General features: G+C 43.9%; 1 protein-coding gene across 5 annotated transcripts in view; it reads left to right on the top strand.

Annotated features, from left to right (window-relative positions):
* The window catches only part of PDE1C (phosphodiesterase 1C), a 336,024-nt gene that overhangs the window by 141,165 nt on the left and 173,594 nt on the right, over positions 1 to 21,265 (top strand). Inside the window, exon 1 of one of the 5 annotated variants that reach the window (XR_014517664.1) lies at positions 11,913 to 11,944. The exons of the other annotated variants lie outside the window; for them this stretch is intronic. The gene's annotated coding sequence lies outside the window, so the exon portion shown is untranslated. Of the gene's footprint in view, positions 1 to 11,912; positions 11,945 to 21,265 lie in introns of those variants that run through there. 5 annotated transcript variants of the gene reach the window in all.

Raw genomic sequence — 21,265 nt, 5'->3', positions numbered from 1 at the left:
GGCCAGTAACATCCATGTGACTGTTGTTGCTTCCATAAAAAGTCTTTTCTGCTCCTTTGGAATATCGGTACCTACAACTGCTAATAAGAAAGCTTCTGGTTTTTTTTAATAAAAATGATTTTTTAAAATAAAATATTTATTGAGGTTTTACACTAAACATAAGGTTTTTTAAAAGTTAAAAATAATTAAACCAACAATTACACATACAAAAAAGAAAAAAAGAAAAAGAAACGACAGCTAACAAGAAAGTTACCAAAAAAGAGACCTAAAAAGAAAAAAGAAAGAAAAAAGAAGAGAAAAGAAAAACAGTGTGATACAAAATAGAAAAAGTACAAAATAGAAAAAAACAGGTAGTTGAAAAAAGAAAAAAGAAAAGAAAAAAGAAAGATATCTTTAAAAAATTAATCCATTTTTCAATATCTTTAAGTTCATTTGCTTATTTCCTTGACCTCCTCACACCTCCCCTTTTTGTATTCCCGTTTACAAAGTCCTTTCAGCAAATCCTTACCCTTTTTCATTTATCTTTACTCTATATTCTTAACCTATTATAACTATATATTTTCATCCAAATAACTATCTATATTTACATATTCTTATTAGCCTTAATACCAAAACCACTGATTTTAAATGATTTTAAACACCCCCCCCCCCCAATTCATTATTTATCATTTTCTGGAATGCTTTTATTACCTTACATGTCCACCACATATGATAGAAGGTGCCTTCTTTTGCTTTACATTTCCAGCAGATATCAGATTCAACTGGGATTCAAAGCTGGTTAATGTGGAATGAAAAAGGCTTGGTGATGGTCACTGGCTTACCTGGCTTATAAACAGAAAAAAAACACTGAAGCTGCTCCAATTAGTTGTTAGCTTCACTTTAGGAAACACACCACCAGGTAATAGAGGAGGACGCACGACAGGCTCCTGTTCTCATTCCCTGGTTGTGGGCTTCCCATGAGCACCTAGCTGGTTACAGTGGAATACAAGATGCCAAACTAGACGTGATTTTGATCTGGTCCAGCAGAGCTCTTATATTTTTACAACTTGACCCCGTTCAAGTAAAATGCTCAGTCATCGTGTGGGCTGGACTGCCTGTCTGTGATCCAAAATATACATACAGACAAGTCCCATGATTATTCTTTGAGCGCGAGTCCCACTCAGGTTTGCTCCAAAGTTAGCGTGCGTCGGATTGAAGGCTTTGATATCAGTAATGATATATTGGTTACAATATACAATTATAGAAGATTGGGGAAAGTTATGGAAAGAAGGTATAAACTTTACAGCGTGTAATGCTTTGAAAGAAAAGATAATAAAAATGATGTATAGATGGTACAGAATACCAGTAAAGTTAGCCAAAATGTATAAAGTAAGCAATAAATGTTGGAAATGTAAAGAAAAAGATGGTGCCCTTTACCATATGTAGTGGGCTTGTAAGAAAGTAAAATGCTTCTGGGAAATGATATATAATGAGAAGAAGAAAATGTTCAAATACACATTTGTGAAAAAACCAGAAGCATTTTTACTTGGTATTGTAGGTACAGGAATTAATAGACAGGATAAAAACTTGTTTTTATATGCAACTACAGCAGCAAGAGTACTATTAGCCCAACGATGGAAACAAGAAGGATTACCAACAAAGGAGGAGTGGCAAATAAAACTGATGGAATATGCAGAACTGGCAAAGTTGACTGGGAGAATTCGGAACCAAAAAGACCAGGACTTCCTTAAGGATTGGAAGAAATATGTGACTTATTTGAAAGACAATTGCATTAACGTAACATCGCTTGTAGGTTTACAAGAAGTTTTATATGGAGGACTATATAAATTATTGTAAAATGATTTAGGAAGGAAATAATTAGGAGACGAAGTTTAAAAGCATTAATTATAATAATAAAATGTAAGATCAGATAACAAATTTGAAAATCACTAGATAGGATTGATGGAAGTCTCAGGCTATAACAGCCAAAATGAGGATGATGTGATGTGATGTATACTTTTGTTTGGAAAATATATGTAAAAAATAATACACATGATTTCTTTAAAAAGAAGGCTTTGAGATCCCGCCTCCAACCCCCTCCAGGCACAGTAAACCTGCTGTCATGGCCATGAAGAGAAATAGACTTGGAAGGGGTGGATAAAAAGGTAAAGGCCAGTGAGAGCAGAATGCATGGATTTTGGGCATAGCTTTTGCAATCAACACTTGCCCTTCTCTGCTGTCTGTGATAATGGTGGCTTGCTGTCAGCACTAGCAGAGACTGCCATGGTTGTCATTTTCGGGTACTGAAAATCGACTCTCTTCCTTGTGAGCCATTCCCTCGATTCAGTGAAACCAAACAATGGTTTGTGATAAAGTGTTTTTATGGGGAAAGGTTGCTTTGTCTTCTGAAATATTGAATTTCCAGAGCATAGCCAACATGCCATTGTTACCACAATATTTTTCTTTTTTTTGCCTGTCACATTGTCATAATAATGATTTAAAATGTCTGAATTAGCGGTGTACGCTGCAAACTGTTCAGCCTTCACTTTCTGGGGAGGGTGAGGTGGGAGTGGGGGGGGAGTCCCAAACCCCAAACAGCAAACAGATTGGCTCTTTGGTATGTGGAGTACTCTCTGTTCTCTTTGCTACTTTGCATAGCAGAAAAACACTCATCTATCAACGCCAGATTTTCATATTTATTTTCCCGTTTTAAATGGACTTTGTGGCAAGCAACTAAACTGTCACTGCAGCGGGAAAGGCTTCGGGAGTGAAAAAACGAAATGAAACTAGATTCTCAACCTCTGAGAATGTATTCACAGATCATATATTACGGGCCCAGTCACGATCACACCCATCTATTAGTAATTTGTAAACCATTGATGTATTGAGGATTGCTCTCTTTATTTTCTCTGTCTTTAGTGAACCATCACTCCCCCCCCTTTTTTTTTGCATTTTAGGGCTGCTTTTCAAGGGCTTTAAGTTTCCCTTCTGCACTCTGAGCAGCTGTAGGGATGAAGGGAAATATTGCTGAAAGGAAGGTGTGACGAAGATGGCTGGTTGGCACTGTTAGGTACTCAAGACATTGTACTCAATGACAGCAGCAGCAGTAGCTTGACTAATACATTGCAACTATCAAGAGTCACCAGGGTGCAGTGGCTGGAGTGTTGGACGAGAGAGTGGAGGGAATTCTGCTTAAATCCCTGCTCTTTCTTCTTCTTTGGTGATCACTCGTAGCCCAGTAAGATTGTCTTCCATGAACATAGTTTTAACAGTGAGTCCATAAGTGAATGTGGAGGCCAATTCTGGATCCACACGTCCTTCCACAGTGGAGACATAGGTTTCTGGGTGGGAGTTGATCATGGTGTGGATTTGTCAAGCATGCCTTCCTCTTAGCACATTTCTCCCTTTCGTCCTGAGTTCGAGCGTCTTCAAAATAAAGGCTGTTCTCTAACTGGAGTGCTCGCAGGCCAGTGTTTCTCAATTGTCAGTGTTTATTCTACATTTTTTAAAGATTTGCCTTGAGAGAGTCTTTAAATCTCTTTTGTTGACCACCAGCATTATGCTTTCCATTTTTAAGTTCGGAATAGAGTATAGTGGTACCTCAGGTTAAGAACTTAACTTGTTCTGGAGGTCTGTTCTTAACCTGAAACTGTTCTTAATCTGAAGCACCACTTTAGCTAATGGGGCCTCCTGCCGCTGCCGCGCCACCACTGCGTGATTTCTGTTCTCATCCTGAAGCAAAGTTCTTAACCCGAGGTACTATTTCTGGGTTAGCAGAGTCTGTAACCTGAAGCATCTGTAACCCAAGGTACCACTGTAGTTGCTTTGGAAGACGATAATTAGGCATCCGAACAACATGACCAGTCCAACGAAGTTGATGTTGAAGAATCCTTGCTTTGAAACTGGTGATCACTGCTTCTTCCAGTACACCAGCATTAGTTTGCCTGTTTTCCCAAGTGATGTGTAAAATCCCCCCCCCCCCCGCTCTATCATGAAGCTCACTGGGTATTTTTGGGTTAGTCATTGTCTTGGGTGAACCTATCCCACCTGGTTGTGTGTTGTTGTTGTTGTTGTTTTGTATGACTCAATAAGCATGTTCCACAAAAATCAAGATATAAATGTATACACAAACAAACAGATGACTTCATGGTAAATGAATCATGCAAAAATGAAGAGGAGAGGTTATTTTCCCACTCTCCATTTTGCTGTGTAAGCTTTCTTTAAAGCAGGGATAGACTCTGTACGTCTGTAAGGCAGCATGGACATGGATTGTATTGAAATGATGATTTCACAGTCTTCATCCTGTGTTTATACCCAGGCAACATTAGAATCTTTATCCCTATATTCATATAGCTCCAACGGTCTTTTCCAGAGAGTAGATAACCTCTACTCTCAGGTAATAATAATTCAGGTAAGCAAGCTGTCTTAAAAAAAATATAACTATTTTGTTTTCTATGCAAAATACATCAGTCTGTCTGATTAATTAGCAGGCTCTTTCCTTCTTCTTTTCTTTTTAAACCTGACTTTGACAGAAACAGGATCATATTCTTTTTCTGTTTTGGCTTGTGAATTTCATTGCTGAAAACCAACTCTGAGCTCCATGAAGTGCATTATAATTCCTACTCTCGGTCCTTCGCCTCCATTAGAACCAGAAATTTTGTGATTTAACTTGAGAGGGAGATCGCTGCACTTTACAGCGCTCTTGGCAGGAGTGCTAATTTAATGTAATGCAGTTGGAAATCTAGGGGGGTATTCAATGCTAGTCCCGCTCTTCATAGACGCATTAAAGTTAATGGAGATGGCTAATGTGGTTTCATTAACTTCAATGGGTCTACTCTGAGCAGGACTTGGTTAACTACCATAGTGAAAGGACAGGTTCAGTACAGCCTCTTTTACTCTCTTTCTTTACACACCTGCCTTGCAAGATAGGCTGGCTGTGTGTCTCTAATTCTCCTATAGTTGCCATTACCTCCTTGTGAATCTATTTTTTTTTTTAAAAAAAGATATTTATTAAAGTTTTTAAAATATAACAATAGAAATGAAAAATAAAAAAAACCAAAATACAAAATACAACATAAAAACAATTTAAAAAAAACAATTTTCCATAACATATCTTTCTTACTTTTATTTCCCCAGACCTCCTCATACCTCCCTTCTTTGTATTCCACTTCAATTTGTTAGTTCAGCAAATCCTTACCATTAAGCTTTTACCCATTTGTAAACTTTTTTCTTTCGTATATGCATTACAGCTGGAAACCCCTTAGTTTCTTTCCAACATTCTTCTAACATTCATCAATTTTACAATATTTCTGTAAATAGTCTTTAAATTTCTTCCAGTCTTCTTTCACCAACTCTTCTCCCTGGTCTCGGATTCTGCCAGTCATTTCTGCCAATTCCATGTAGTCAAGCACCTTCATCTGCCATTCTTCCAGAGTGGGTAGATCTTGCCTCTTCCAATACTTTGCAATGAGTATTCTTGCTGCTGTTGTAGCATACATGAAAAAAGTTCTGTCCTTCTTTGGCACCAATTGGCCGACAATGCCCAGGAGAAAGGCCTCTGGTTTCTTCAGGAAGGTATATTTAAATACCTTTTTCAGTTCATTATATATCATTTCCCAGAAAGCCTTAATCTTTGGGCACGTCCACCAAAGGTGAAAGAATGTACCTTCCGTTTCTTTACATCCTCCTTGTGAATCTACAGCTTGTTTCCTTCCCAGACAAGGAGGGATCTGGAGGAGCCCAATTAGATCTCCTTGTGCCTCCAGCCAACCCTCCCTGCCCTTTTATGTTGTTGCTGCACTACCTGAGTGGACATTGCTGTGCGATATCTGGACCACCTAGCTTACCAGCCCAGGTGAGCCACCTTGTCCACAGCCATATTGCGGATGAGTTTTATGTTATTGTGACGTGGCCTGGTGTTCAGAAATGCCACCACCAAGTGGGAGGTCAAGTTGGTGCTTGCAACTTGCTGCTTAAGGGAAAGCTGGGGCAGGTGACCACCTTTAATTGTGTGTTGCCCCCTCTCCTCTGATGACATAGCCTGTGCCTCATATCATTATTGCAGTTTTGAATGTTCCTCCATACTGAAAAATGCCTTGCCTAAGAGCAATAGCATAGTGCCATTGGTTAAGTCTGATGCAATGGTTACATTGTGGTTAGAGCAAGGGTAAGCAACACTTTTGCTGCCCAGGACCATAAGTAGTGGTAGATGGGCACTCAGTAGGCACATGCCAGTGTGATTTGACATCATCCCATTTGGGGGTGACTATGCACTGAGCTTTGAACCATCTCTCTGCAGAGGTCAGGGGAGAATATTTTGGCAGTGGAGATTGTGCTACCGATAGCCACTGCTTAGAGGGATGGTGGATTATAAAAGTAATGAACAGTGTTTTGTGGCTGAATCCAGTCTTTCTCATTGAGCTCTGGCTATACTGTGGACTTTTGTTGTTGCTTAGTCATTTAATTGTGTCCAACTCTTCGTGACCCCATGGACCAGAGCACTCCTGTCTTCCACTGCCTCCCGCAGTTTGGTCAAACTCATGCTGGTAGCTTTGAGAACACTGTCCAACCATCTCGTCCTCTGTCATTTCCTCCTTGTGCCCTCCATCTTTCCCAACATCAGGGTCTTTTCCAGGGAGTCTTCTCTTCTCATGAGGTGGCCAAAGTATTGGAGCATCAGCTTCAGGATCTGTCCTTCCAGTGAAGGACAGATCCATTATTTCCTGCAATAGCTATTTCATATGTGGACATTGCTTGAGCATTATAGTCATGGTGCGCATTCATGCTTATGGCTCTGTGCATTGCTATGAAAAAGCAGTTGAGCCATTCATGGAATTAAAAAGCAGAACCACATGAACTTGCTCTTCTTTCTGTATGTGACTGGTAGGCCCAATGGTTTGTTGAACTGGGCTCTGTTTGTTTGTTTGTTTCAGATTGCATCACTGTTTGATTTGTAGTTGTTCAGGAAATAATGTGCTCTGGCATTTTGTTGCCAGAGGTTCCCTGGTTTTTGATTACAGCTGGGTGTATTGATGTGTCGCAATGAAGTAACAGCAATATCCTGAGGGCAAATGTTCTCTTTGCAGTGGAGCGGCCTACCTTTCCTTCATATCATAAAAGTTTAAACAAGCCAAAAAGCAAAACAAAATTAATGGTTCTCCATTCTCAACATTTTTGGAATTGAGATAGATAGCTCCTGTTCTTTTGGTATATTTGTGGGAGAATGAGTCACACTTTCAGTTTTCTGCTAAACTGAAGCGAAGGAAAGTTAAAGTGTAATTTAACTTTCAGATGGAAATAATGTTTTTATATTGATGGAGCTTTCATTTTTTAAAAAGAAGAAGAAGAAGCCCACATAGAAGTGGGCTACCATTTGAAAAAAAGTTTCACCTGCAAGGAAGTGATTGTGGAGGAGCCTCTCTATCTGACATTGTTTTTGCAAAAGATCAGATTTAATTGCTTCAAACCTTTTCTCATTGTGTGCAGCTTTGCAATGGTTGTGGAAGCACTTAAAGCTATAATAAAACAATTTCCGGAAGATCACACTCACATTTTGAGTTGCATGGCTCGTCAACATGCTCCTGGATGTTATTGGATTACTTCTCCCATCATTCCTGACCATTGGCCCTCTTTCTTGGTGGCGATGGGAGTTAGAATCCTGCAACACCCGAGGACATCATGCGTGGTACCCCCTGTGCTTTTTTATTTTTTTAAATTAGCTACAAAGGTTTCTTGCATTCCATATAAATTGGAAAGCAAAACCGAGGGTGAGGAAAAAATAAACTCAGGATTGCCAGATAGATTTTTCTGACCTTCGCTTCAAAGAGAATCGTTCCAGATCAATGTATTTCAAGGTGGAGCAGATGTGGTCCAGTGGTGACAGCTAGTGGTATTAATTTCATGGTTGACTAGGAAGGTAGCAATGGATGAGCAGAATCCTGTGCACACATACTCAGGAGTAAGCCCCACTGAATTCAACTTCAGAACAATGGCATGTAGAATTGCAGTGTAAATCAAAAAATTTCTAAGCATTCCAGACTGCCCATTCTGCTTGCTTTCCTTCAGCACTTGGTATTCAAAAGCTGCTTCTGAACCAAAAGGTGCCACAAAATGTCGCAGCCCATCCCCTTTGTGCTGCTGTGCGTCCCTCTTCTCCTTCTCCTGTGAGCCATCTTCTTCCTGGGCCATCTTTTCTTCAAGTAAGGTAAAGGTAAAGGGACCCCTGACCATTAGGGCCAGTCGTGGTTGTGGCACTCATCTCGCTTTATTGACCGAGGGAGCCGGTGTACAGCTTCCGGGTCATGTGGCCAGCATGACTAAGCCGCTTCTGGCGAACCAGAGCAGCACCCGGAAATGCCGTTTACCTTCCCGCTGGAGCGGTACCTATTTATCTACTTGCACTTTGATGTGCTTTCGAACTGCTAGGTTGGCAGGAGCAGGGACCAAGCAACGGGAGCTCACCCCGTTGTGGGGATTTGAACCACCAACCTTCTGATCGGCAAGCCCTAGGCTCTGTGGTTTAACCCACAGTGCCACCCGCGTCCCTTTCTTCAAGTACCTCCACCTAATTCCAGCTTCCTTCCCTTCCCAGACCCATAATTTTTTAGGGTGGGGAGTGGGGGAGGGGAGAGAGAACACAGAAAAGTCAAAGTATTTTTCTATGTGTGCGCATCGGGTTCCACATGTTAAGATCCACGACAGAAAAATAACAGTTTATATTATTGACAGGAGTCCAGCAATGAGGGGTGGAATGGGAAGAGAGATCCTTGTTTGGGGTGTGTGTGCTTGCCCCCCTTCTGCCCCATGGCACTGCCCATTAACCCAACACAGTTGCTTTTTTATTGCCCCATTGCAACACTGCCGTGCTAGACTGGCCATAGTTCAAAAAGTGAATATCTGGACACAAAAGTTGTTGAACTTTTTTTGGAAAAATCTCCCCTCCCCCCAATGAAGGAAATCACCCCCAAAACAACTCTTCCAATATGGGCTGCCATATGCACGGGTTTTCGTGGACATTTAAGCTGATTTTTGATAATTCTGCCTGGATGCCATTTTCGACGGATGAATCTGGGAAATTCTGGATGTATGGCAGTCCTAGGCTGTACACAAGTGACCTCTGGGAATTCTCCACTCAATTTAGGAGCAGAGAAATTGTGTGTGTGTGAGAGAGAGAGAGAGAGAGATGGGGGGGGGGGAGAGAGAATTTCATTGAATTTCTCCAGAGGGGGAGAAATTCCCCAACGCTTTTGCAGGCCTGTGGAGCTCCCCATTAGCAGTGGTGCAACTTTTTTCTTCTATCCTCAGGCTTCTTTTGCTGTGACTGCATCTGACGGCAGAGCGTGTTCTCCTTCATGGAGAGCACGTGTTGCGGTGGGGGCTAACAAGACACCCCACTGTTGCTGGGCGGGAAAAGAGGTTGGCTACCATTATAACTGAGTTCTTCTTGTTGCTGGGGAGAGTCATATGTTGCCATTTTGTGATTGACAGCCATAGCCGCCTTTATATACCCTGCGCGCAGCGTTGAGCTTCCTCTTTTCACTGTGTGCATTGGATCACCCGTTCTCCCTCCCTATGTTCAGGGGTTTTCGCTTGACCTTGCTATGCCTGTCATGGGGTCGCCTGCTTTTGGGGCAGGAGCCAAGTAGGAATTTTGTCCATTTGGCTGATTGGCTGGTGCCATTTGGTTTTTGCCTACTGCATAGCAAATTGTCACAACTTGTAAGATTGTGGTTAGGCATTGGTTTTAGAAAATTGTTTGGTGGAGGGGTAAGGATTGGCTGTGCCTGCCCCTCCAATGCTGCTGCTGCAAGGGTATTCCATTAAAGGAATCCAGGGGCTAGCCATTCTTTTGTCCGAACCCCTGTCCAGGGGCTAGGGCCACGTAAGAGCCCCTGGGAGCATTAGGGGATAGGTGAGGGCATGGTACCCAGCTCCATCTTTCTCCCCAAAATGTTTTCCTTTTCTGGCTTTGCAGGCGTGCAATTGTCAGTCTGTCCCCGTGCGGGGTCAGATAGTCGCAACCAGTGCCTAAGCAACCACTCACATTTCTTGTATTTTAATAAAGTTGTGGCCAAAATTATGCCAAAAACCTTAAACAAAAATCATGTGTCAATTGTGTTTTATTTTGGGGGGGTGCCTTGGGGACCTCAACACACAACTGTCACTGTGTTGGCAGCCTGGCTATCATTTTGTATCTTCCACGGTGCCCCAGACCTGGTGTCGTTCCAGGAGAACGGTGGAGAATGGTGGCTGCCCTTGCCCAGTGGTGAAGAATACTTAAAGAAAATTCTGCAAAGTGGTCTTCTTTTTCCAGGACGGCTCTGAGGGAAAAAATGCAATTGTCAGAAATTCCCTCAGAAAAAAAAGTCTTGAGAAATTTCAGCTGAGCTTTAGTTTTGAATATGGCTCCTGCTGGGAACAGGTGGCTTGGCTCACCAGTCCCCTCACTTCCATATTCGCTACAGATGCCTTTCCTAATTCCCCTTTTCTCTACATAAGCATGCATAGGCAGTCTGGGTTTCATTCTGGTTTTTTCGTCCTCCCACTAAACATTTTTAGGCACTTCTGCAAATCTCTGGTTTTTCGCAAGCATGAAGAAGCGTTCTCTCTTGTGTGGGGGTGGAAGTGTTTTGGCTGCAAAGACATCAGCAGGCCTTGTCCGAGTTTGGGGCTAGAGGGGGTGATGGGTAGGGGCAGCCCAGGATGTGTTGCTGCCAGAGGAAAAGAACAAAATGGCGCCCTTCCTCATTCCTCAGACAGAGGCCAACTGGATTGTCAGCTGGAGCTTCCTTCAACGCTGGAGATGGGATCTTTTCCTCTTCTGCCCTTGAAGAAGCAGGCTAGTTTTAGGGCATCCAGCATGGACCATGTGGCATAAGCAGTTCTGCCTCCAACAAAAATGAATAGCTGGGTGTATGTGGAAAGAATGGCCAGAAAACTGCTGCTGCCGCCATTGAGCATCTACTACCTGTGGTGGTGGCCTCACTCTGCCTAATGATAGAGCTGGTCCTGCCAACAGCTGCTGGTAAACATTATCTGTGAATTTTAGCAGCATCAGGTGGAGCAGCAATGCTCACCTGACCTCTGGTTGTGTGTGCCGCTGCTGCATACTGAGATAGAGCGAGGGAGGGGAGAGACAGCGACAAGTTCGGCTCAGTATGAACACACCAGCAGAACCAGTATGCAGTGGCAAAGTGGGCGGCTGGAAGTTGGGAATTTGGCTAACGCAGTCCTTAAGCCATCAAGGCTAATGACCATCACCAAAGCTTGTGGCAGTGAATTCCACAGGTAACTGGTGTGTTGTGTGTGAAGAAGTGCTTATTCTTGTCTGTCCTGTACTGTAACCCAGAGTCAAACATAACGTGTGAAGACGTCATAAGCCACCACTTTTGCCAGTTTGTTATTTCCTGAAATCTGGAGCAAGAAATCCAAGCGAAACTGTGGTAAACGTTTTTGGAAGGATCCCACTAAACAGCGCAGCTGCTGTTGAGGTTATGAAATTAAGTGTCTTATGGAACGACATCTTTGAGAAGACGCAATTCTTTCACGAGCTGAAATGAGAATTTCCAAGTTGAGGAGGCGCCCTTTTGCCAGCTGTGTGGGAGGCCAACCCCTTGATGGTCAAAGTAAAGTTTAAGAGTGTGATTGTTATTTCCACAAGTTCAGGCTCCATGTGTCATGAGGAGCAATAAATCCTACCACAGAGATTTGTTGATGTTGTTTTTTCTGTTTTGGTTTGGTGCCCAGATAATATGAAGGAAAAAGCAAAGAGCAAGAAAAGTTTACAGAAAACAGATTTTACTTCATTTGTATGCAGGGAGTGAGGAACAAATAATCACGAAGCGCAGGACAGTCCTAGGGGTGCCTTCACCAGCAAACCAAATTGTCGCTCAGTAGATCTGCTCAGGGAAGAGGTTATTTAAGCATGGTGTTCCCCCTAAAGTGTCTGGATGTTTAACTACATAAGGTAAGTTAAACTGCATTCTGAGAGAGGAGATTTAGGAAAGAAGACAGTAACCTGGGTATCTAAGATTGAAATCGTTTAGCAATTTGTGGGTTATTGGGTTGCCATATTCCCAAAAGTGGATATCCGGATAAAGTTGTTGAACTTTTTTTCTTTTTCTCAAAGTTGTTGAGCTTTTAAGTTTTGGGGCTTTGGGGGGAATTTTTGTGGATTTACTCCCATAACTTACCCTCGCTTGCCGTACGTCAGGGTTTTCCCAGACATTTTGCCAATTTGGCAAAATCCGTTCGGATGCCATTCTGCTGGCTACCGGTAATTGAAAGATTTTTCTGGGAAAATCCAGACTTATGGCAGCCCTAGTGGGTCAAACGCTGGGCCTGGAAGATATCACCTCTGTGCAGCTGTTAGGATTCTGAGTTTCATCATGAGCATGCTGACTGGTCCCATCTCTTCTTCATGCCTGATTTCAATTCAGTAGATGGGGGCCTGTGGATGCCAAGCCCAGTCCACACAGGGCTGCAAAAACTGAAGGGTATGCAATACCCGCCCACATGGCTGGGGTCTATGTGCAAAGTCTCTGTGAAATGTGATGCTCAACAAGTAGAAACTGAGTGTGCCAAGAGGACAGGAATAAGTAACATGGTCTTGATGTGCCGATGCACAGAACACGAACGTTTCAGGCTAAGGGGAAGCCAGAGCAGGGGTTAACAACAGCACTGCAATGTGCATCTGGTACTCCTGCCTGCCCCTCTCTCCCTCCCTATCTCCGACATTCTCAGGAAAATGTCTACTGTATTGGCGTCATTTTTTAATTAGAGATCAGATTTTGTGACATCCACACAGTCCTATTTACACAAATAGAGCTATCTATCAGCGTAGTAAGGAGCATTTCATGTATTTCATTTGTACAAAGCATTTGCATAACTTAAGGCCACATGGACAGAAAGATAGATAATACTGGCCAATAAAATTCTAATTAGTCCCAATGGTGTCCTACCATGAAAACCTTTAAAGAAAAGGTTTTCTATTAGTAGCATTTACAAAGTACTTCAAATGGAAGATTTCATGTTGTTAAGATTACTTTCCAATCAGTGTGACAAAATTCAGTGTTTCAGATATTTTCCAGGCATATTCTTTATTGTTTCTCATAATTTGCATTTTATGTCAAGCATTCCATTTTATGTCACCAGGCAGAACTTTTTAATGGCTTCTGAAGTGTCAGTCTTCCCCTTGTTTTCTTTCCAATAAAGCTATTTCCATCATTTCTTCAAGCGTGCTAATTTTCTATCTAATAAATGGAAAAGTAGCTTGCCCCATTTGTTGAGAAATCCAAAATAATACAAAATGGCATGTCCCAATTAATGTCTTTTGAATCTATGGGTAGAAACATTTCCCCCAGGTATTATCGGAATTGCATGTTCCTGTGGCCTAAAGGTTTGTGTCTTATGTTAAGGTGGATTTGTACACCTACCTGATAGCTTTAGCAGGACAAGAGTGCCCGATTTGCACATACATGAATTCTCTTAGGTATATCTGTGCAACCAAAACATATCCGTTTCCATCCGTTAGTGGATACACCTTCTCCCAAAGAATTATGGGAGCAGTAGTTTCATGGGAGTACTGGGAGTTCTCTTAGAGACCCTATACCCCTCTCCTAGGCAGTAGGCACAGGCTGGCATTTCCAGCAAGGGCTGGCACTAGCACTTGGCATCCCTAGCAAGCTGCTAGGGCCCTGGCACCTTGGCAAGGGCAGCTGTTCAGAAATTTTCCAGACCAGAGCTCCAAGGGATGGCAGGTAGGCCACCATGTCAATTTCCCATAATGCACCTGTTTCTGTCTACCTAGTGGATGTTGTGAAACTTAAAATGTCAGCCAGATTCAGCCTGAAATGATTCTTTTGAATTATTGTTGTTATTATTATTATTATTATTATTATTATTATTATTATTAATTTATTTGTACCCCACCCATCTGGCTGGGTTTTCCCAGCCACTCTGGGTGGCTTCCAACAAAGATTAAAAATACATTAAAATGTCACACATTAAAAACTTCCCTGAACATTTAGATGTTTTCTAAATGTCAGGTAGTTGTTTATCTCTTTGACATCTGGTGGGAGGGCGTTCCATAGGGCGGGTGCCACTATAATAATAATAATAATAATAATAATAATAATTTATTATTTGTACCCCGCCCATCTGGCTGGGTTTCCCCAGCCACTCTGGGCGGCTTCCACAGAAACCAAAAAACACTAAAATATCATACATTAAAAGCTTCCCTGAATAGGGCCGCCTTAAGATGTTTTCTGAATGTCAGGTAGTTGTCCATCACCTTGACATCCGATGGGAGGGCATTCCACAGGGCGGGCGCCACCACCGAAAAGGCCCTCTGCCTGGTTCCCTGTAGCTTCGCTTCTCGCAATGAGGGAACCGCCAGAAGGCCCTCGGCGCTGGACCTCAGTGTCCGGGCAGAACGATGGGGGTGGAGACGCTCCTTCAGGTATACTGGGCCGAAGCCGTTTAGGGCTTTAAAGGTCAACACCAACACTTTGAATTGTGCTCGGAAACGTACTGGGAGCCAATGTAGGTCTTTCAAGACCGGTGTTATGTGGTCTCGGCGGCCGCCCCCAGTCACCAGTCTAGCTGCCGCATTCTGGATTAGTTGTAGTTTCCGAGTCACCTTCAAAGGTAGCCCCACGTAGAGCGCATTGCAGTAGTCCAAGCGGGAGATAACTAGAGCATGCACCACTCTGGCCAGACAGTCAGCGGGCAGGTAGGGTCTCAGCCTGCGTACCAGGTGGAGTTGGTAGACAGCTGCCCTGGATACAGAATTGACCTGTGCCTCCATGGACAGCTGTGAGTCCAAAATGACTCCCAGGCTACGCACCTGGTCCTTCAGGGGCACAGTTACCCCATTCAGGACCAGGGAGTCCTCCACACCAGCCCGCCCCCTGTCCCCCAAAAACAGTACTTCTGTCTTGTCAGGATTCAACTTCAATCCATTAGCCGCCATCCATCCTCCAACCGCCTCCAGGCACTCACACAGGACCTTCACCGCCTTCACTGGTTCTGATTTGAAAGAAAGGTAGAGCTGGGTATCATCTGCATATTGATGGACACCCAGTCCAAACCCCCTGATGATCTCTCCCAGCGGCTTCATATAGATGTTAAAAAGCATGGGGGAGAGGACGGAACCCTGAGGCACCCCACAAGTGAGGGCCCAAGGGTCTGAACACTCATCCCCCACCACCACTTTCTGAACACGGCCCAGGAGAAAGGAGCGAAACCACTGTATAACAGTGCCCCCAGCTCCCAACCCCTCTAGACGGTCCAGAAGGATGTTATGGTCGATTGTATCAAAGGCCGCTGAGAGATCCAGCAGAACTAGGAAACAACTCTCACCTTTGTCCCTAGCTCGCCGGAGATCATCAACCAGTGCGACCAAGGCAGTTTCAGTCCCATGATGAGGCCTGAACCCTGATTGGAAGGGATCCAAATGGTCCGCATCCTCCAGGCGTGCCTGGAGTTGTTCAGCAACCACACGCTCAATCACCTTGCCCAAGAATGGAAGATTTGAGACTGGGCGATAGTTGGCCATACTGGCCGGGTCTAAAGATGGTTTTTTAAGAAGCGGTTTAATGACCGCCTCTTTCAGCGGATCTGGGAATGTTCCCTCACAGAGGGAAGCATTCACCACCCCGCAGAGCCCATCGCCCAGTCCTTCCCGGCTAGCTTTTATAAGCCAGGATGGGCAAGGATCAAGGAGACAGGTGGTTGGTTTCACTCGTCCAAGCAGCCTGTCCACATCCTCGGGGGTAACGGATTGAAATTGATTCCATGCAACTTGACCAGACAGGGCTCTAGCACTCTCCCGCCCCAGCCCTGCTCCCACGGTGGTGTCTAGCTCCTTCCGAATATGAGTGATTTTATCTGCAAAAAACTTTGCAAAATCGTTGCAGGAGATCTTGGGGTCTTTACAAGGCCCCGATGGTAAAGGCGGTTCCGTTAAATTGCGGACCACCTGAAAGAGTCTCCTGCTACTATTTTCTGCAGATGCAATAGAGGCGGCGAAGAAAGTCTTCTTCGCCGTCGCTATCGCCACTTGGTAGGCTCGACGTTGAGCTCTAACCTGTGTCCGGTCAGATTCGGAGTGAGTTTTCTGCCACCGACGCTCTAGCCGTCTCAGCGATTGTTTCATCGCCCTCAGCTCCGAAGAAAACCACGGGGCTGTCCGGGCTCCATGCAATCGGAGAGGGCGCTTCGGAGCCAGACAGTCGATAGCCCTGGTTAACTCCGCATTCCAGCGGGCCACCAGGGAATCAGCTGAAAGGCCATCAACATGGGATAAAGCATCCCCTACCACTCTCTGGAAACCATTTGGATCCATTAAGTGGCGGGGGCGGACCATCCGAATTGGTCCCACCTCCCTGCAGAGGGGAAGGGTCGCGGAGAAGTCCAGTTGCACCAGGAAGTGATCTGACCATGGCACTTCTTTGGTTTCATTTTTACTTAGTGTCAGATCACCCACGTCGCTAGAGGTGAATACCAGGTCTAAGGCATGTCCATGACTATGAGTTGGGCCCAACTTATTCAGGGACAGCCCCATGGAGGCCATGCTTTCCACGAAGTCCCGAGTGGCCCCTTGTAAGGTCGTGTCGGCGTGGATGTTAAAATCCCCTAGGACAACCAAACTAGGTGTCTCCAGGAGAACATCCGCCACGACCTGAAGCAGCTCGGACAGGGAATCCTTGGTGCAGCGGGGAGGTCGGTACACCAAAAGGAATCCTGTACTGCCCCTATTGCCCAACTTCCAGAACATGCACTCAGAAAACTGGGTCTTCCCAGTAGGACGCCTGGTGCAGACTAATGACTTCCTAAAAATCACTGCAACCCCCCCTCCCCGCCCACATGACCTGGGTTGCTGTGCGTAAGAGAAACCTGGTGGGCAAGCTACCGAAGAAGGCCCTCTGCCTGGTTCCCTGTAGCTTTGCTTCTCGCAGTGAGGGAACCGCCAGAAGGCCCTCGGCGCTGGACCTCAGCATCCGGGCAGAATGATGGTGGTGAAGATGCTCCTTCAGGTATACTGGGCCAAGGCCATTTTGCTTGCTACCTCTACTATTGAAGCCGACCATGGTTGCCCTGATGGAAAAGGTGGCCTTCAAGAGGGAATTTTATCAAGGGCAAAATCCGTAAGATCAGGAGCTCACTCTGTTTCTGCCTTACCCATTTAAAACTGCTCCGCTTGGTTTTTTGAACTCAACCTCTATATTAGCTAAAAGGCAATTTTCATTCGCACTCATTTGAATGAATCCCAACATTCAAATGAAATGCAACTGTTTTCTCCTCATGGACTGATGCACAGACATCTTGACCATCGAGAGAAAGCTGTATTTCTTTCATTAATTGCTTGGGGAGGGGGAGAGATGTTGTGATGACATTAGATAAAAAACCCAATTCAGTCTTGTTGCATGTAGAATATTGACAGTATATTGTGAATAGAAAATCAACCTTTTCCCAACAGTCTTATGGCCAAAATCCATACATTCAGTTGCTCAGGTTTCAGAAAGATGCCCAGTGATTTGTTTTAGACTTAAGTGCTTCTGAAAGGCAATTTGGAAAAACCTTGAGAAAGGGGTGGCTTTAAAATTAACCCAAATGCTTTAAAGTAAATTCCATAGCTTTGAACTAAATCCTTCAGCTAAAATGTAGGGATATATTTATACTCTGCAGCATACCCAGTTTTCGGAGTGTTCCCTGTGTTTTATATGAAAGGCTATAGCTTAATATTGTCTTGATTAATGATGGTCTGCTCATTCATCACACTTGCCCACATGGAGGTAATGATGCTCAGTTTTTCCTGAATTTTGAGCTGCTGCTAGTAGAACAGAGGTTAGTTGCTGGAGTCTCTTGCTCCATGGTTCACATTGCATTCGTAGAACCCTGTGGACATAATTTAGGCTGCTTGTTTTGGCCAGGAAAGCCCTAAATCATTTGGATTTGGATATGGCTAACTCATATCCAGGACGTGGGTGGCGCTGTGGGTTAAACCACTGAGCCTAGGGCTTGCCGATCAGAAGGTCAGCAGTTCGAATCCCCACGACTGGGTGAGCTCCTATTGCTCAATCCCAGCTCCTGCCAACCTAGCAGTTCGAAAGCACCTCAAAGTGCAAGTAGATAAATAGGTACCGCTCCGGCGGGAAGGTAAACGGCATTTCCGTGTGCTGCTCTGGTTCGCCAGAAGCGGCTTAGTCATGCTGGCCACATGACTCGGAAGCTGTACGCCGGCTCCCTCGGCAAATAAAGCGAGATGAGCGGCGCAACCCCAGAGTCTGCCACGACTGGACCTAATGGTCAGGGGTCCCTTTACCTTTACCTCATTTGCTACTAGCATAGTATGGTATCGCTATGACTTTCCTGTGATTCAGTACAGTGGAACTTTGCTACCATTTGGATGATTGACTCACATGTGTCGCTAGGTTCAAGCCCTTGGGGGCAGCACCCCCCCATCTGGTCCACCGTACAACCTCAGCAATCCCATGTCATTCAGTCGTCCAAATGTTATTAGTGTGCATTTAACCACAGGGAAGAGACAACTGTATCACTTAAGAGAATGTATGAGCCAGAACAAAGATACTGTAGTCTGTTTATGCATCATCACAGAACGAATTCAGATTATTGATTCAAGTTGTGCAGGCCTTGCTCTAAAAATAGACATGGTATCTTTTGTCTGGTTATGGGAATAGGCTATGTATCTGTAGATCTGGGATGCGGAAGATCATATCTGTTAATATGCCTCCTCTAACAGCACTTTGATGATCTCTGATCTCTGAAACCCAATGTTTGAACTGCAGACCGGAATGCATCATCAAAAGGAAAGTGTCTTTTAGTAGATCCTGAAAATTACATCACTAAATGGGTGGGTGGCTTCGCTGCCTATGAATCTAAAAAGTGTTACGAATTACTGCAGGAAAAAAATGGTTAGCTGTAAAGGGGAGGTTTTTTGTACTTGATTGCGTAAATTGTATTGATTTAACTTTTTAAAATTTTTTTATTGTGGGAGGGGTATCAATACATTTTAATATTACATACTTGGTTGTATTTAGATATTATGATCACTCATAACCCAGACTACAAACAGGACTGAACCTGTTCTGCGTACCCAATCTTCCTTTCCATTGATTGCTATTTTTTCTCCTGATGATAAATTTCTGCCCCTGAGAGCTGGTTTTTGGTGCATGCTTCACACACTTAGTGCTTGCAGTACTTTTGTCATCACAGTACCCATTCCTACCCCCCCTTTCTGATTTTAAAACCAGATTAGCATTTTTTATTCTATTCAATACAAGGTGGTCTTTTCCAAGGAGGAGGAGCACGAGGTGGGCTGCTAGGTCTCAGCACTGAAAAATGTGCCGCAATTTATGAAACAATGACCTTGACAGAATGAAATGTTCCTTTTTTCATTCTCAACTGCCTCGTCTCAAAGGTGGAGGGAACTAGGTGATTGAGCTGAGCGAGGCATGAGCCAAAGGAGTAAAGATGGAAGAATGATAATAAATAAATGTCTATAGTAATTGGGTTCTGTACAGGAATCCTTTTGCTTTTAACCCACAGGGCCCTGTACCCAAAGCTTACAATCTAATTAAAAGAAGTAATACAGTGGTACCTCAGGTTACATATGCTTCAGGTGACATACGCTTCAGGTTACACACACTGCTAACCCAGAAATAGTGCTTCAGGTTAAGAACTTTGCTTCAGGATAAGAACAGAAATTGGGCTCTGGTGGTGCAGCGGCAGCAGGAGGCCCCATTAGCTAAAGCGGTGCTTCAGATTAAGAACAGTTTCAGGTTAAAAACGGACCTCCAGAACAAATTAAGTACTTAACCTGAGGTACCACTGTAAAGTGACTCCAGCCCTTCTGAAAGAAATACCCCAGATCTCCTTGCAATGCACAGGGGTAGCCAACATGGAAGATGGGAATTGTAGCGCCAATATCTGGAGATCATCACATTGGGTACCCTTGAGCCAAGAGCTGAAGCCGGGATCCTCTGAGACACCTTTTCACAAACAGCATTTCCAGTTCCAGAGATTCCATGAAGAAAGTTGTATTGGCAGGCAAGCACACACACACACACACACACACACACACGGGAGTTCCATGGAGCTGCACTCCTTTAGCAATTGTCCTGGGACTTCCTTCCCCTTCCTTCCTTCCTTCCTTCCTTCCTTCCTTCCTTCCTTCCTTCCTTCCTTCCTCCCTTCCCCATGTTTTCCAGGGGTTAAATTGGGAATGGCCAGCAGGGCAATGCTTGCAGGGTGCATTGCTGCTGGTTATTGAGAGGGAGAGCCGAGTGGGAATCCTGACATGGTGCGGGCATATAAGTGGAGCCAATGCGCTCTCGTCGCTTGCCTCAACCCTCCCCTTCTAGGTAACTCACCATGGGAAAACATTGCCCTCCTCTTGGCTCTTTCATTGAGTTGCAACCTGGTGGTAAGAGTTAAATATGCCGCTCCTTTGATGCAGGAGAGATAAGAACTCTCTCTGATTTGAATACATCTCAATGAAAGGAAATGTCAAAAACAGTGCAGAAAATAATGCAATTTTTTATGTTAACAGACTAAAATGATAGCAAGCACCACTCAGATATGCTCATGTGATTTCTGTCCCTCACCTCGGACCAAAATGCGACTTGCGGAAATTTCTGCTCTCATTTCTGATGGAATCTTCTGACATCTCTAATGAAGAGCATGTGTCAATAGTTTTGTTGCACTCCGGTTTCACATGCTTGTGAGCAAAAACCTGATCTGAGCCGCTACTCATGGTTGCATTTTAAAGTGGGGCAGGGTGAAAAATAAACGTGTGTGTGTTTCATACTTTTTATACCGCTTGATTGTGATGAAACCTCAAAGCTGTTTACAAAGCCGCACTTGAGAATCTATATCTGAGTACAGAATGTCAAGTGAGAATTGACCCCGGTCCATTGGAAAAAGACTTTGTCTTGATGGTAGGTTACTGTGAATAAACTTTACAAATAGACTGAAATGCCTCAGTAATAACACTTGTTTTGACCAGGGTTAAAGACTTGTGTGAGTCTATTGCAGCAAAATCAATGAAGAATCTTGTCTCATCTTAAAGACTAGACTATTACAAAAGCTTTCATAGACAAGTCCATTTCATCAGATGCATACAATGTTATTCTCAACACACAAGTTTGGAGGAAAACAATGTAAACAGTTTTTAATAATAATGCTTAAGATTTGGGCATCTTTTAGTAAAAGAATCCTATGGAACATGATTTGAAAATTTTAACCTGGAGGAAAAGTGCTGCTT

Source organism: Podarcis liolepis (genome assembly GCF_965112155.1).
Source record: "Podarcis liolepis genome assembly, chromosome: 12".
NCBI lineage: Eukaryota > Metazoa > Chordata > Lepidosauria > Squamata > Lacertidae > Podarcis > Podarcis liolepis.
The sequence above is the reverse complement of the archived record's forward strand: the minus strand, read 5'-3'. Positions and strand labels throughout refer to the sequence as shown.